The sequence below is a fragment of the Martes martes genome (genome assembly GCF_963455335.1).
Source record: "Martes martes genome assembly, chromosome: 5".
Classification (NCBI taxonomy): domain Eukaryota; kingdom Metazoa; phylum Chordata; class Mammalia; order Carnivora; family Mustelidae; genus Martes; species Martes martes.
Window position 1 is genome coordinate 92715242 of NC_137892.1, and position 15256 is coordinate 92730497.

The 15256-nt window shown below is 41.9% G+C and overlaps 1 pseudogene across 1 annotated transcript; it reads right to left on the reverse strand.

Annotated features, from left to right (window-relative positions):
* Window positions 1-13734: 13734 nt before the first annotated feature.
* LOC308343332 (small ribosomal subunit protein uS2-like) lies at window positions 13735-14880 on the reverse strand (annotated as a pseudogene). Its single transcript has 2 exons — window positions 14068-14880; window positions 13735-13742 (listed from the first exon to the last, which is right to left on the reverse strand). The product of its transcript is annotated as a small ribosomal subunit protein uS2-like (transcript).
* Window positions 14881-15256: the final 376 nt, after the last annotated feature.

The window sequence follows — 15256 nt, forward strand, 5'->3', positions numbered from 1 at the left end:
CAGTCAGAACACACACATTTATCAGTCAAGTTTTCCATTTTATATGAGCACTGTTCATGGCACCCCAAAACAATTACAATAGTAACATCAAAGATCAATGATCAGAGATCATGTAACAAATATAATAATAATGAGAAAGTTTGAAATATTTCAAGAATTACCAAAAAAGGAGAGACACGAAGTGAGTAAATGCTGTTGGGAAAATGGCACCCATAGACTTACTCAACACAGTGTTGCCACAAACCTTCAATTTGTAAAAACAAAAACAAAACAAAAAAACCCACAATATCTATAAAGCCCAATAACTTGAAGCACAATAAAATGAGGTAGAAAATTGTGGTAAAAACATCAATCAATAAATCTCAGAACTTCTTATCCAACATGAATAGCATCTCTAGCACTTTTCCTGATTGTTCTTAGTATAGAGCTAGAATATGATCCAACCATAAAATGATACGAATTTGACCATGAGGTCAATGGATTTGACCAAAGTTTCTTTTCACAAACCCTGATTCCCCTATATTCTGGAAGTCATATAAAACCTATTTTCAAATGGCCTAAATTTACTTTTTTGGTTGTTATTACACAGAAATATGTTGAGAATGGTAATGACTTCTTCTGAATTATGCAGAAAAATATACACAAGTAGTTTTTAAATAAAATGCTTCAACATTTAAACTTCAGTGTGCTATAAAATAGGAAGAATAATGGGAAGGCATCCCTTGTTAGATTTCTCTGAACTGATGATATCATATTATTCTATTCCTATAGCTTTCGTGTATCGGAGTCCCAGCCCAAATCCAAAATTTTTCTAGAAAGAGGACAATAATGTAAAATGAACTTTTGAGTGCACCGTTTAATTATGTCCTATCCCATGGTGAAAGACTGTGGATGCAATCTCTAGTCTTTCCCCAGTTGCTCTGGCCACTTCTTTCTTTCTTGTCTTTAAGTTCAATCTATATTTTACTGACTCCTAAATGTGTATCTCCAGTCCTGACCTCTCTCTTAAACTCCAGACTTTTATATCCAATGTTCTATTTGACTTCCCTTGGATTTCCAAAGGCCATCAGAAACTTATATCCAAAGCAACGTCCAGCTCTTCTCCTTCAAAACCTGCTTCTTTTGTGGTTTTCCTATCTCAGTAAACAGCAATGCCATGTTTTCTATTGCTAAGGCACACTTTGCAATCATCCTTGACTCTCATATTTCCATTCATACTCTCTGGACAATCTGTCAGCAAATATTCTCAGTTAGACCCTCAAAACATGTCCAGAATCTGAATACTTCTCACCACATCTACTACCACCATCTTGGTCCAAGCCCTATCATCTCTTACCTGGAGGGCACAATGGCCTCCTAACTGCCCCCCTTGCCTCCTTTCTCACTCCTACAATAAAATCTTAACGCACTAGCCAGAGTCATCCTGTTCAGATGTTAGCTCATGACACTTCTTTGTTCAAAAACATCCAGAGGGATCCTTGCCCTCAAAGTGAAAGGCAATCCTTACAGTACCTATAAAATCTCCCTTTAATCTGTTCTGCCCACCGCATCTCTTTGACTTCATCTTCTCCCACCTACTCCCTCCCTCCCTCCTTCCTTCAGCTCTAGTCACAAGGGCCTCCTCCTCCCTATCCCCCCAAGCCCTCAAAGTACTCTCTTGTCTTAGAGCCTTCGTACTCACTTTTCCCTCTATGTGGAATGCTCTTTCTAAAGGTACTGACAAGACTCACTCTCTCTTTCTCTTTCAGGGCTGTTTTATTTTCTCACTAACCACCATATGATATACTTCATGTTTTTTTATGTGTCACTCACATTGAAATGTAAGCTCTAGGAAGGCAGAGATCTTTGCCTGATTTGGTTTCTGGTATATGTGCACTACTACCTAGAGTGGTGCCTGGCATGCAGCAGGTACATACTGTGTAATCGAATGAGTAAATGTCTTGTTATTTTACATCATATCTTGTTCCAGTAGAGAGATGATGGATGGGTGTGGATGGATAGACAAGTAAAATGAACCTGCAGATAAGCTGGTAGGACCTGTCACTACCATGCCCCACCCCTTTCCAGGAAAGACAGCCCAAGCACCAATACAAAATTACAGATAGAAACCTCCCATTTTAGCCTAAGGAGAGCATATAATCACTATGCATTTTATATTTCTCAGAAATTTAAGTATTAAATAACACCTTTCACTGGAGCACCTTAAAATGTGTTCCCCCCAAAAAAGCAGCATAATTATACGTACTTATACATCTCTATTATACATCAGGTAGCAGTAGAAGGCTTTGCGGATTCAAGATCCCTCAGCTTCTGACACCCTTGTATTGGAACAGAAAATGTAGATGAGCCCAAGAAGTAGTCTGACATTTACAATAAATCATTTGTGCTTTAGAAAGTCTATTATTGCCTGCCTTATTAGCATAAGAAAAAAGTGAAATGACTTATAGACTGTCAACAGAGCGCCATGGTGACCCTGGGTCAGTCGTTTACCTCAGCTAACTTCACGTGGTTCTTCTAGTCTACGTGGGCATGTCACAGTGAAACACATTAGTCAAGGAAGGCTCTGAGAAGGAAGCAGGGCTCACTCTTGGCGGTTAACCAAGAGTGTTTTCCTGAGGTCAAAGTGTGAGTGCCACAAGTACTCGGTGTTGACCACACGTACAATGAAAGACAAGTGTTCCTGAGGAGACCGAGCCCCTGCAAAGTTGCCCACTGTTCAGAGGGTGGCTCTGGCCTCCTAATGGCCCATCCCTCACACCTTCAGTCCCCTCCTCAGAAGCTCAGGACCTACACTCTTCTTCCTTTCAAAACTGGCCTACAACTAAGCCATTGATCACAACTGAAACAAGCTGCCTCCTGCTAGGTTGTGGTATATCCTTCTGGAGAGAGGGAAGCCAGAAGAAAGTGCATGAAGGGCCAGCAGTGAAGTATCAGGAATCACCAAGCCTCTGCTTGAGGGGGCAGGACTTTGTCAATGCCCTGGAGATAAAGCCATGTAGGACAGACACGCACAGCCCCTCTACCCTGAGCCTGTACCTGTTTTACTTACTATAATGACTAACATTAAAATTAAAATTAATTAAAATTATTATTTCTGCCCATGGGTATAAAATCTGAAGGAAATTCAACAGACCTTCAAGCATGTACTCACAGACTTTGGGAGGACTTTAGAAGTCACTTTAACTTTCTCATTTTACAGAAAAGGAAATAAAGTTTCCAAAGTGTTAACTGCTGGCTTGCAATCTCCTCAGTACACATTCCATACCTTGATTTTGTGTGTGCTTGAAAATGACTGGACTGCATTTGTTGCAAAAGGCCCTGTAATTCAGCATAGTCATTCTGCATATCCCCTGAGTCTGAAACATTAATATTTGACTGAGCCTGTCGACCAGGATGCTCTAAAAATGCCCATGTTCTAGGAATATAGATTGTATAATGAAAAGTTTTCAAGTGGGACCAAGAAGGAACAAACCTGTCATCTGACCCTAAACTACATTAGCCCCATGGCCACAGGCATTATCTGATTGATCAAAGAAAAGCCTGGTGGTATGAAGAGGACCCTGGATGGGAGAAGGCAGATGTGAATTTCAGCCCAGTCTGTCATAAGTTAGCCATTTCACTTTGGGCAAGCACTTCATCTCTTTGGGACTTAGAAATCCTCCTAGTAAGTATTCAAACTTACTGTCATCTTCTAGGACAGGGCAGATGGATGAGCAAAGCAAGTGGACAATAGTTTTGCTTTAAAAGTAAAATGCCTCTCTGGTACAGTATCTCCTAATCTAGCAAAGATTTGGAGAAACAGATTTTCTAGAAAGGCTAAGAACACACTTGTGCTATCCCAAGACTCTCTAGTTCCTTTCTTTGGCCAGAAGATGAAACGAGGGCAGGAACCAAGAAGATCCTTCCCCTAACCTGATTTCAGTGAGAGACACATGACCCATACTTGGCCAGTGATGGTACCTACTTCCCTAGCAATGCAAACAGGTCCAAAGGATAGATAGAGGACCAAAGCAGACTGAACCTAAGTTCTTCCCTCAGGCTGGCATACGAATCTTAGGAAATAAAATTTATTTTCTCTAGAGCTACTAAGCTAGGGTGATGCAAGCCTGAAGTTACAGTGGATCCTTCCCTTGGGCCCTTGGCAGAAGACCATCTATCAGAGGGGAAATGAGGCCAACAAAGAGATAAACAGAGCTGAGAGAAAGACAGTATTCCTTTTATACTGTCCGATACCTGCATCCAGCCATGCCTGAAGATGCTTGAGTCCAAAAAATGCTCTTTTTTGCCTGAGCTAGTTTTGGCTGGGTTTCTGTCACTTTCGATTAAAAGAATCCTCTAATTTTTCAAATAAGAAAGGTTAGGTTCATATGAAGGGAGTGACTGACTCAAGGTCACATAGCACACTGGGGACAAAATTTGGACTTGAAATCAGGTCTGAGAGTTCCTATTCCAATGCATTTCCTATTACACTGTGCTTTATATATACTGTCTTGTGAATTATTCAGCATTTTCTGAGTGATAGTACAGGTCTTTTTTCATGCCATACTGCATCGTGGCAAAATCTATTCATTCATTTAAACAAAAGCTGGAGAATCATTTATTAAGGACTGCATGACACAAGAAGAGAGCTTAAATTAATTGACTTGTGTCTAGGCTAAGTCCAAATAAAGGATTCAATGATGTCAGGATCAAAGGTAGAATTCATGTACTCAATTCTATCCCTACTGCCCCCCCCACCCCACCCCAGAACAATCTGCTTTGCTCTAGGTATGGCAATAAGGTCTTACATCAATGTGTTCATGTGTAGTGACCTCACAGTGGGCTTCATGCATAGGTGAAATTCAGTAGGTAATGGAAGGAGAGAAGGAAGGAAGGGAGACAAGAAAGAAGAGAAAGAGGACAGGTGAAGAAAAGGAGAGTGTGTTTCAAGTAAAAATAAACTGTTATCTTCTCTTGTTGAGCAGAGCTTATATCATATCTTGTCTTGTAGCGGTCTTACAGTATGTCTGTGAAACCCAGTCTACTATGCAACCACTGCTTTTTCTAAATTGAACAGAAGAAACCTCAAGCTGGAGCCACAGATCATGAACCCGTCTTGGTAGCCTGGGATATGAGGAGGTAACTAACAGTGGTGACCCTTGATACACACCCTGATTGTAGCAGTTCTGTGAACTGGCTACAACGGGGTTTAGTCATGCTCAGTAATCCTCGTTTACAAGGGCTACACAGGAGAGTAAACTGTGTGAAAAGTGGCCGGTTCCTGGATTTAGTAACACGATGAATAACGTTTTAGGAAATTTGAACACTTGATGATGAATAGATGTTAAGATTATTCTATTTGAATTATTGTTTAGTGGGTGTTATATCATTCTTTGTGATCAGAATTTTTCAACCACGAACAGGATATAGAAAAATGGTAAAAAAAAAAAAAAAAGTTTCAGAGTCAGAAAATAAGATGATCATCAAAAGAATGTGTTTCCCATGGCCTTGTTAAGGGACTCCACCACTTTAAAACTTGATCTTTCCTCGTTTCGAATTGGGTAATGGAAGGCCAAAGATTCCACAGCATCGTAATCACGAAGCTAAGAGGCATCTTTTATATCGTGCTGTCCTCAGCTGAAATTTAAACACCATAAAAATAAAAGGGGAAGATATTTCACTATCACCCTGACTGAATTAGCAAAACAGAACATGTTGTATGAATTATTTATTAAAATTAGGTTTTCTTTAGGTAAGAAATCTTCAGCCTGACTTACATGGTAATCTAGAAGGTCTCATCTCACTTATAAGTGGGTTTTATTGATCTTCCCATCAATAGTTTTGTTTTCTTTTTTTTTTTTTTAAGATTTTATTTATTCATTTGACAGAGAGAGATTTCAAGTAGGCAGAGAGGCAGGCAGAGAGAGAGGGGGAAGCATGCTCCCCGAGGAGCAGAGAACCCAATGTGGGGCCCGATCACAGGACCCTGAGACCATGACCTGAGCCCAAGGCAGAGGCTTAACCCACTGAGCCACCCAGGTGCCCCAATAGTTTTGTTTTCTAAGCAGTGTATATTATAGCAATTGTTTTTGAACTTTTGAAAGATCTATAAAAATTAAGTATGGGTTTTCTTACAATTCACTGATGGTGGTGACATCAACTTCTGATGTCATTTATTACTGAAAACGTTACAATGTGAGGGCACGATTTGTTGTCCAGCAAACTGTTCACAGGCTTCTGGTGTTTACTGTTCCATGCGTATGTCCATAGAGCCATTATTCTGTCACTTGGAGAAATACTAAAATCTTAGCTTTGCTGGTGAGCAGTTTGCAGTCCTTTTATGAGATGCCTACAATAGCACCACATGCAATCTTCACCATTGATTCTTTAATTCAAGGGTTTATTCAACAAATATGTGCCATTCACTGTTCAAGACTCTGAAAGCAGAGCCGTACCTTACAGAAATGGTCCCTGCTTTGGGAACTTTGATTCTGTTGTGAGCATGGAGAGACAAGCAACAAGTGAATGAACATCTGAAAAAGGAGATTTAGAGGTTCATAATTGCTATCAAGAAAGCAACACAGGTAATATGATTGAGGGTATGGGGGGGATGGCAATATGAATGGGGTCAGGGGGGAAAATTCTTACTGGGGAGATGTCAGCTGAGCCCAAACCTGGAAGAAGGAAAGAAGGCAGCCTGCATTTCCCAGTCTGAGAACAGCAGGAGCCCAAAGGACGGACTAGCATTGCACTGAGGGGAAAAAAGTGGCTGTGTGCAAGTGTGACAAGGCTGGAGTTGGAAGCAGGGCTCCCACCATGCAGGACATCCCAGGCATGGTGGGAAGCTGACACTTTGTCTAAGGGTTTGGGGAAGCTATTGAGGGTCTTCAAGCTGGGAAAAGATACCTGACTTATGTTTTAAAAAGATCACTCTGGGTGCAGGTGGATAAATGATCATCAGGAGGAGCACAGGAATGAAGAGGGTTACTGGCTCATTTGTAGCCTGGATCTCACACCATGATGCCAGGCAGAGAGGGTGAGTGGGGGGGGGGGGTTGAAATCTAGCTTTTGTGCCATGCACCAAGCCTTATGTCCAGCCTGGGGCTATGTTCACCTGTACAGAAGGGTATTTTTTTCTGTCATATACAAGGCACCAGATGGGCATGAAGGAGAACAGCGGGGAAGGTATTGGAATAATCTTTGCAAGGATAAAATGATAGTGGAGAAAGAGAGAAGTGGGCCTTGGACATATGTGGGGGTAGAGCTGGCAGGGCTTACTGATGGATTAGATGGGAGGATGAGGGGAACAGAGAAATCAACAGTGAACCTTAAACCCATGGGGGTACGGTGCTATCGCTGACTGGGGTAGGGAAAACTGGGAGTGGACCATGGCTCTTTTTAGGAGAGAGGGCAAGAATTCATTTTGAGCTAGATTCAGTCTAAGATACATGCTAGATGTTGAACAATCAGATGTAGGAGATGAGGGAATCTCTGATTCCAGAAATATAAATAAATTATAGCCTCTTCTCAGGTCTTCCTCATGATGCCTGACCCACTGAGGACTGGAGCCAGGCAGAGGGAGGGAACTAGAGTTAGTCCAGACGGGTATTCTTCATCCAACAGAAGATTTTAAATAGGTTCAAACTCCCATATTTCTATCCCTGAACACTTCTCCCCCTCAAGGTGGTAGGAGACCCTGGTGGCCCCCCAGCTGTGCCTGGAAGGAGTCTTTTGTATCTTCTGGCATCCTCTACCTGCTGTGGGCTCTACAGGAACACATCTTACGCACATGGGCCCAGTCCCTGCTTGCCCTGCTGGCATTCACTGCTGATGCTGGCAGCCAGTGTGGCTTGGTGAGAGCTTGGTGGGGGCTCAGAGACACCCTGGCTGACTCAGCCTCATGTCAGCTGGCCCTGTACACCTATCTGGGTGTCTGCCATATTCTCCAACCAATTCCTGGCCCAAACACCCACTTTGGCCCTGTTGGTGTTTACTAGCTCCCTATCCAGCTAGGATCCATGGACACATTGCCAACATGTGGGAATTTCTGAGTTCTATCCTCACCATGTGGGAACTAGGAATAGCTTAGAGAGCTACCACCCAGCTCACCTCTACCTGACCATGCCGTACCACTGACGTTACTCAGATATGTTAATCCACCATCTGTTTCCCAACACCAAGGTTGGCAGAAAGGCCAGCTAGGTGATGCTCTCCATTCAGAGCTTCCAAAGTAAAATGGGCAAGGACACTCAGCATCGTCCTCCCTCTGCCTAAGTGGGAGTTCAAGGAGGAAAGACCAGCACCCCTGTGTCTCCTTCTGTCTCTTCTGCCCCACCTTCTTTTCCCTATAATCCCTTAATACCAGAAGAAATAGGCTTCCAGTTTTCATTCCTCTTGGTCCCTTCCTCCCCTGCCCTGGGGCAGCAAGCTTCACAGCCCAGCCAGCAAAGTCAGGTGGCAATCTTCTATTTATATACCTAATCCTAATATATTGAAAGATGCAAAAACTCCTTCTGGTCTCACTGCTAAACCCTGATGGCTAAGGGAGTGTGAGAAGTGGTGATATGATTCTTCATGGGAAACAAAATCTGGACATGTTTAAATATATTACACTTGTAATGCAAGTTTGTAGTTTGTAGCCCAGTGAAGCTGTCAGTGAAGGAGACATAATTGGAGACTCATCAGCATGTGGATGGGATAAAGCCAGGAATGAAGGAGACATCTATGTCATGATAAAGGAGAGCTGAGAGCCCAGGACTGAGTACTAGGGAAACCCAGTAAGGAGAGGCTGAAATGGAGGGAAAGAGCCATCTAAGTTTACAGAGAGAAAGTGTATGAGATAGGAAGAAAGTCAAGAGCCTGTGGTGTCACTGAGGCCATGAGAGGAGCAAGTTTCCAGAGAAAGGGAGCACTCAGTGGAATCAAATGTTCCCAGGAGGTCCAGACTATGATGGATCCTAACCCGCACTCTGATCCTGACCCTGACCCTGCCACACCTTCAACTCTTCCTTAGAAAGATAATGAAGACAAATTGAAATTAATAATAATAATAATAATTTTAAAAATACCTTATCTAAAAGGGCCAGTGGTAACAAAATTCATAAAATCGTGTCATTATTTTTTATTACAATGATGCTCTATTCAAAGAATGCTGTGCTCTTTGAGCCAAACTGAAACCCCATCGGGATGACTGAATTAATGAACACTGGTGAATGGAGATCCCCCACTATTACTGAGAACTTTTAGAGGTACTCCACAGGATCTTTTAGTCTGCTTCTGATGAAGCATCATGAGAAGCAGAGCAATGCGTCTTTCTTTGTTTGCTTATCTTGTTCTGAAATCAACTTGGAAAACACACTTGTCTCTCATCCTTTCAAACAGACACCAAAGCACATGGTTTTGTGGGCAGGGCCTCTGCTGGGTGCTGTGCTTGGTGTCCCAGGTGCTCTGGAGACAGAAGTATAACAAGAGGTAAAGCCTCCTTTTCCACCAAAAGGAGCTTTGAAATAAAGCGTGGGGGTGGGCATGACACTCATGTCCTTCTGCATCTACCTACCATTGTTCTGAATTTCTGGTGCCCACCATCCCTACCCTGACCTTCACTTTCACTTGTGACTGTGATCATAGTAGGAATTTTATTCATTTTCTCTGTTTCACTTTATCTATTTAATCAAACTGGATAATCTAAACTATGGAAATAATAAACCATGAATACAGTGTTCGAGTGCAGAGTTTGAATGAACTAGTTACTTAAATGGTCAGCCTCTGAGCAGAATGATAATGCAAAGAGAATGGGTTGAGTCCTGACTCTGTCTCTCACCAGCTGAATGACAGTGGAGGTCTACGTAACACAGTAGGTTTGTGGATAGGCGGTGAGAAGCCTGGCCTCTAACTTGGGCTGGGTTTCTAGAACCTGTCACTAGTCATGGAGGGGGAACAGAGCTTGCCATGACTTTGGGGAGAAAGGCTGAGTCAAGAACTGAAAAGAGAGTCATTTTGAATAATTCCATCGAAGGGAGCAGGATAGAGAAGTAGAAACGGAGACAAGCCAATAGCTTGCATTTAGGGCCAACTCAATAGTTAACCAGTCTGAGGGGGTGCAAAGGAAGTGGATCCCAATATGATCCTACAGTGCTGTTGCACAGAGCCCTGTCTCCTCTGAGATGGAGAGCAGAGAGTGGCTCCGTGCTGGCTGATGTCCAACCTCCAAGACAAGAAGGAGACCTGGCTCTTGAGATAAGGTGAAATTCCACCCCAGTAGCTGTCCGTACTATCCCTGTTCTGAACCACCACTCAACCTCTCAGCTGCTAAAGAAAAAGCATACATCTAAATTTGTCTTCTATTTTTATTAAGGACAGAAAGAAATTGCACTGTCTTACACAGATTCTGTTGGGACCCATCTCAGTTCAGATTATCTTTCTGAACAACTATTCCTATGTATCACAGAGCAAAAAATTACCGGATATATAAAAACACTCAGCCTTTTAAACAGAACATTCAAAGTGAATAACCCTGAGCGGGGAGGGGAGAGCTTCTTCTCTCTCCCCTGTTTCCTCTGTATTTATTTATTTTTTAATAATTCTTATTCTTCCATTGCATTGATAAAATGAGAACAGGCTATTACGGCAAAGAAGCATAACAATTCTTGAAGATAAAAATTATAACTGCAAAACTGAAAAGAAAAATGGAATCCCAGCAGCAGTAAGCACAGCTAGCTTCCATCTTGCTTTCTAATGCCATTCTCCAGTAAAAGGAATCGGCATTCTTTGGAGAAACAGCTGCCTGCCTCCAGGACTGCCCCAGAAAATAAACATGAACCGGGAACACCTTGTAGTGCCAGAAAATAATGTACTCACAAAACAAAAACAGAAAAGCAACAATCACAGGGTCAAAAGGGACACAGGAGACAAAAGAAACGGCTCCCAATGGTCAAAGCTGCAACAATATGAGCCACAAAATAAATAAAGCAGTAATGGATTGCAACCTGAAATATAAAATAAATACCCATGAGTCCACACTGATATAAATAATTGAACAAATAAATAAATGGGAAGACAAAGGTGCCATGCAGAATAATCCCAAACAATTTATGTAGATACTCAGCCCACAAGGAAGTGAAACCTAACTCCCCACTCTTTATGTGTGGGCTGTCTATGGTGACTTTCTAAGTCTACTTTCAAAGACTACAGCATGGAAAGAGGGGGAAAGAGAAATCTACCATGGAGAAATCTGACAAACACCATCTCTGCCAGACAATCAAGGCCAATATCAACAGGGATAAGTCATGTTAGTGTTTGTATTCTTAAATGATGTGATGAAAATAAATCTTCATTTCTGTGGTCTTCCTCCCTAACCTCAGTTTAATCATGAGAGAAACGGCAAGCAAATCCCAACAGAGGGACATTCTATAATACCTAACCGAACCAGCACTCCTCAAAACTGTCAAGGTCATCAGAAATAAAGTCTTGAGAAACTGTCGTACCTTGGAGGAGCCTAACGAGACAAAATGACCAAATGTAATGTGTTCTGGATGGGATGCTGGAACAGAAAAGGACACTAAGTAAAAACGAAGGAAATCTGAATAAGGTATGAACTTTAGTTAGAAATAACATGTCAATATCAGTGCATTAATTGTAATAAATATGTGGTATTTATGTAACAAATGTAAGCTGTTAACCATAGAAGAAACTAGATGTGAGATATATGAGAACTTTCTGTACTACATTCATGATTGTCTTGTAAATGTGTTCTAAAAGAAAAACTTTATTAAAGATCAAAAAAGAAGACAGAAAGACACTGGTAAAATGTGGGACAGAGTAGGCTGCTTTTGGGTTCTGGAAGTGGGTGTCAGATTTTGGAGGAAGAGGAGCTGGATGGCTGAATCCAGGGTAGAAAAACTTCAGTGGAAGTGAAAGTTTCAGTGGGAATTTTAATTAATCTTAGTGGAAAATGTAAGACCATTTTACATGTCTTTGTGATTTGTATGTATCACCTTCCTCATTTTTATAAAAAATGGTACAAAGTAGGCTACATGAGCTTGTTACTTATTTTTTGGGATGCATATTAAAATTTAAAAAATATTAAAACTTTCGTTAATGGGGGGAAAAAACCCACCCTCAATAGAGGCTTTTAAGTAACAGACTGGGTTTGCAGATAAATGAATTGGCAATTAAAAGACCCAATCCAGAAGTGCCCTTAAAAATCAGAAGTAAAGACAATGGTAAGAAACCTAAGGGAAAAAACAAAGGCATGAGAAATAAGCCTATGAGATTTCAATCTGTGTAATAGGAATTACAGAAGGAGAAAAAAGAGAACTGGAGATTAGTGAACTAAAAGAAAGACTTTTACTGGAGAAAGACTATGATCTTAAGATCAAATGGGCTACGTGCTGTCAGGAATAAAAAGCATAATAGGGGCGCCTCGGTGGCTCAGTGGGTTAAAGCCTCTGCCTTCGGCTCAGGTCATGATCCCAGGGTCCTGGGATCGAGCCCCACATCAGGCTCTCTGCTCAGCAGGAAGCCTGCTTCCTCCTCTCTCTCTGCCTGCCTCTCTGCCTACTTGTGATCTCTCTCTGTCAAATAAATAAATAAAATCTTTAAAAAAAAAGAGTTAAAAAAAAGCATAATAGCCACAACTATTCAAATTCTGGTAAAATTTCTGAGTCTGCATGAGGATGTAGATCATGCAGGCAGAAAGGGAAAGGTTTCCATAAAGGTTTCCTACAGAGGAAAAAGAAATAGGAATTTCATCAAAGATGTAATTAAAAATTGAAATTACAGATTCTTAAGAAATTAATGCAATGGAGCCAACCCAACACCAAAAACCACAGGATGCTGCCCAGGCAGTGCTCCCAAGAAGGTGGGTCATAATCTGCTAAGAGCTGTGTAATCCTGGGAAAGTTACTTAATTTTTTAAATCTTCAATGCCTTGTCTTTAAATAATATCAGTTACTTCCATGGTGCTACTTACATGCCAGACACTGTTCTGGGGGGTTTTAAGTGCTAATTTATCCTCCACAAGAGCCCTATAATGTAGATGATATGATTAATCCATTGTATAGCTGTAGAAACAAGCACAGAGAAGTCACTTGCACAAGGTCACAGAGTTACAAGTGGCAGTAACCATCTAGCCCAAATTTGCACTCATCACCACTAAGCTATAAAGACTTCTTATGAAGCCTTATGCGGTGTTATGAGGATTAAGTGGGATAATGCAAATAAAACGTGTAGCACTCTGCTTGCCATACAGTGTACTCAGTAAGTGAAGTTACTGTTTGTTTAAAAAATGAAGCAAACATACGACTCAAGGAGCTAGAAGAGGAACAACAAAATAAATCCAAATCCAGTAAGGAGGAATGCAAGTATGTAAAATGCTAATTTGGAAAGCTAAGAAAAATCATGCACAGAATTGATAAATAAAAGCATAACCTGAATATCTGAAAAGAATCAAACATATAAATTTCTTACAAGGTTTTTTCCCAAGAGAAAACATGGGTAAAATGCACAATCTCACCACTTTGTTAGCATAAATCTGGGATCATTGTCTAGGAAAATGCACATAAAAAATTAAGAAGTAGAAAACCTAAAAGAGCACTAAAAAGAGAAAAACCAGAAAATTCCAAAAAACTAATGCCCAAAGGCCATCAGATCCAGGTTTTCCAGACAGGTTTATCAAAACTTAATTCATTTAGCAAAAAAAAAAAAAAAAAAATTTAAGAAACATTATTTTCCATCAAGCTTATTTCCATTTTCTGCTTAAGAGTCTGGAAAAACAGGGATGCCTGGGTGGCTAAACTGGTTGTTCGTGTGACTCTTGGTTTCTGTTCAAGGCATGTTCTCAGGGTGGTGAAATTGAGCCCTGCGCAGGGCACTGCCCTGAGCTTGGAGCCCGTTTAGGATTCTCTCTCTCCCTTTCCCTCTGCCCCTCCCTCCACACTCACGTGCACACTAGCACGTGCATGTGTGTGTGTGTGCTCTCGGACGCGCGCTCGCTCGCTTTCGTTCTCTCTCAAATAAATACATAAATAAAATTAAAAAAAAAAAAGAGTCTGGAAAAACAGCTTAAGACCATTAGGTGATTGTTCCTACCCATTAGCTGCGGTCCAGTCCTCAGTAGCGGTGGAGGGCTGCAGTCTTCTGCTGGGATGGGCTGAATAAGCATGAGGGCGCCCACTTCCTCAGACAAGTCTGCCACATCGGGGTGAGTACCAGTAAATTTGGTAGCTGGAGCAGTCCAGGCACCCTGGAGTTCCTCCCAATCAACCCCTTTCAGCAGCCGCAAGCTCTTCCCTCTCAACAATCTCCCAGAACTAGAGGTTAGGCATGGCCTCTGGCCACTGCTCATGGGAAATGGTGCTGCACATGCGCAGAACTTCCCGGGGCTATCATCCTTCCCCTCAGACTGAGAGAGAGCTCCCCTGTTACTGCAGGGAATGGCAGTGTCGGCAAAACGCAGAGGACATTCTGTGTTACACAGAGCGATGATAGGCAGATTAACTAAGAGGCCTCCGTGAGGGGCTGGTGGTCAGCCGTGGGGCCAGTAAGCAGCAGAAGTCATGGCTCCTGGGTCTGGTGAGGGAAGGTTCTGGAAGCAAAGTGGCCAGCAGCAGGAGTGGCTCCAGGGGCAGCAACAAACTTCAGGACAGCCCGCCAGTCAGCATTCCTGGAGGTGCTAGGACACTGACATCAGTCAGGTTTTCAGTGGCAACCATGGCACAAGCTGCCAGCAGAAACTTCTCCCTGGTTCTTTTCAGATTTATGACATAGATGCCATCACTTCCTTTTGCAAATATACTATTCCATTTGGAAGTCAAGGTTGGTGCCACCTAAGTGGGTTCCTGCTGCAAGGAATTTAAGGACATCTTCCTCCTTCATCTGCAGGACATCAAGAATTTTGGACATTGTGAAAGTTTCCCTTTAAGTTACCATGGGTACCCAGAACAATGCCATATGGACCCCTTTCTGGGTACCACAGAAAGGCCAGGAAATATTCCAGGTGCTGTTCTAATTGCTGTGCCCCAAGCTCTGCTCTGTCACTGGGTTTGTGGAGATGAGCAAGAAAAACCCCTTGCTCTTCACAGAGGAGTAAAGGAACAAAAAAATATTCTCATACTATTTATGCTCTTCCGAAGTGCAGAAAAAGATGGAAAACTCCTAATTCACATTAGAAGGATAGAGTAACCCTGGCCAAGACCCTCGAAAAAGGGATAACTAAGAATGAACTCACTTACAAATGTAGATGATGTAGGTAATGTGTTAACCAGACACTTCTAGAAGA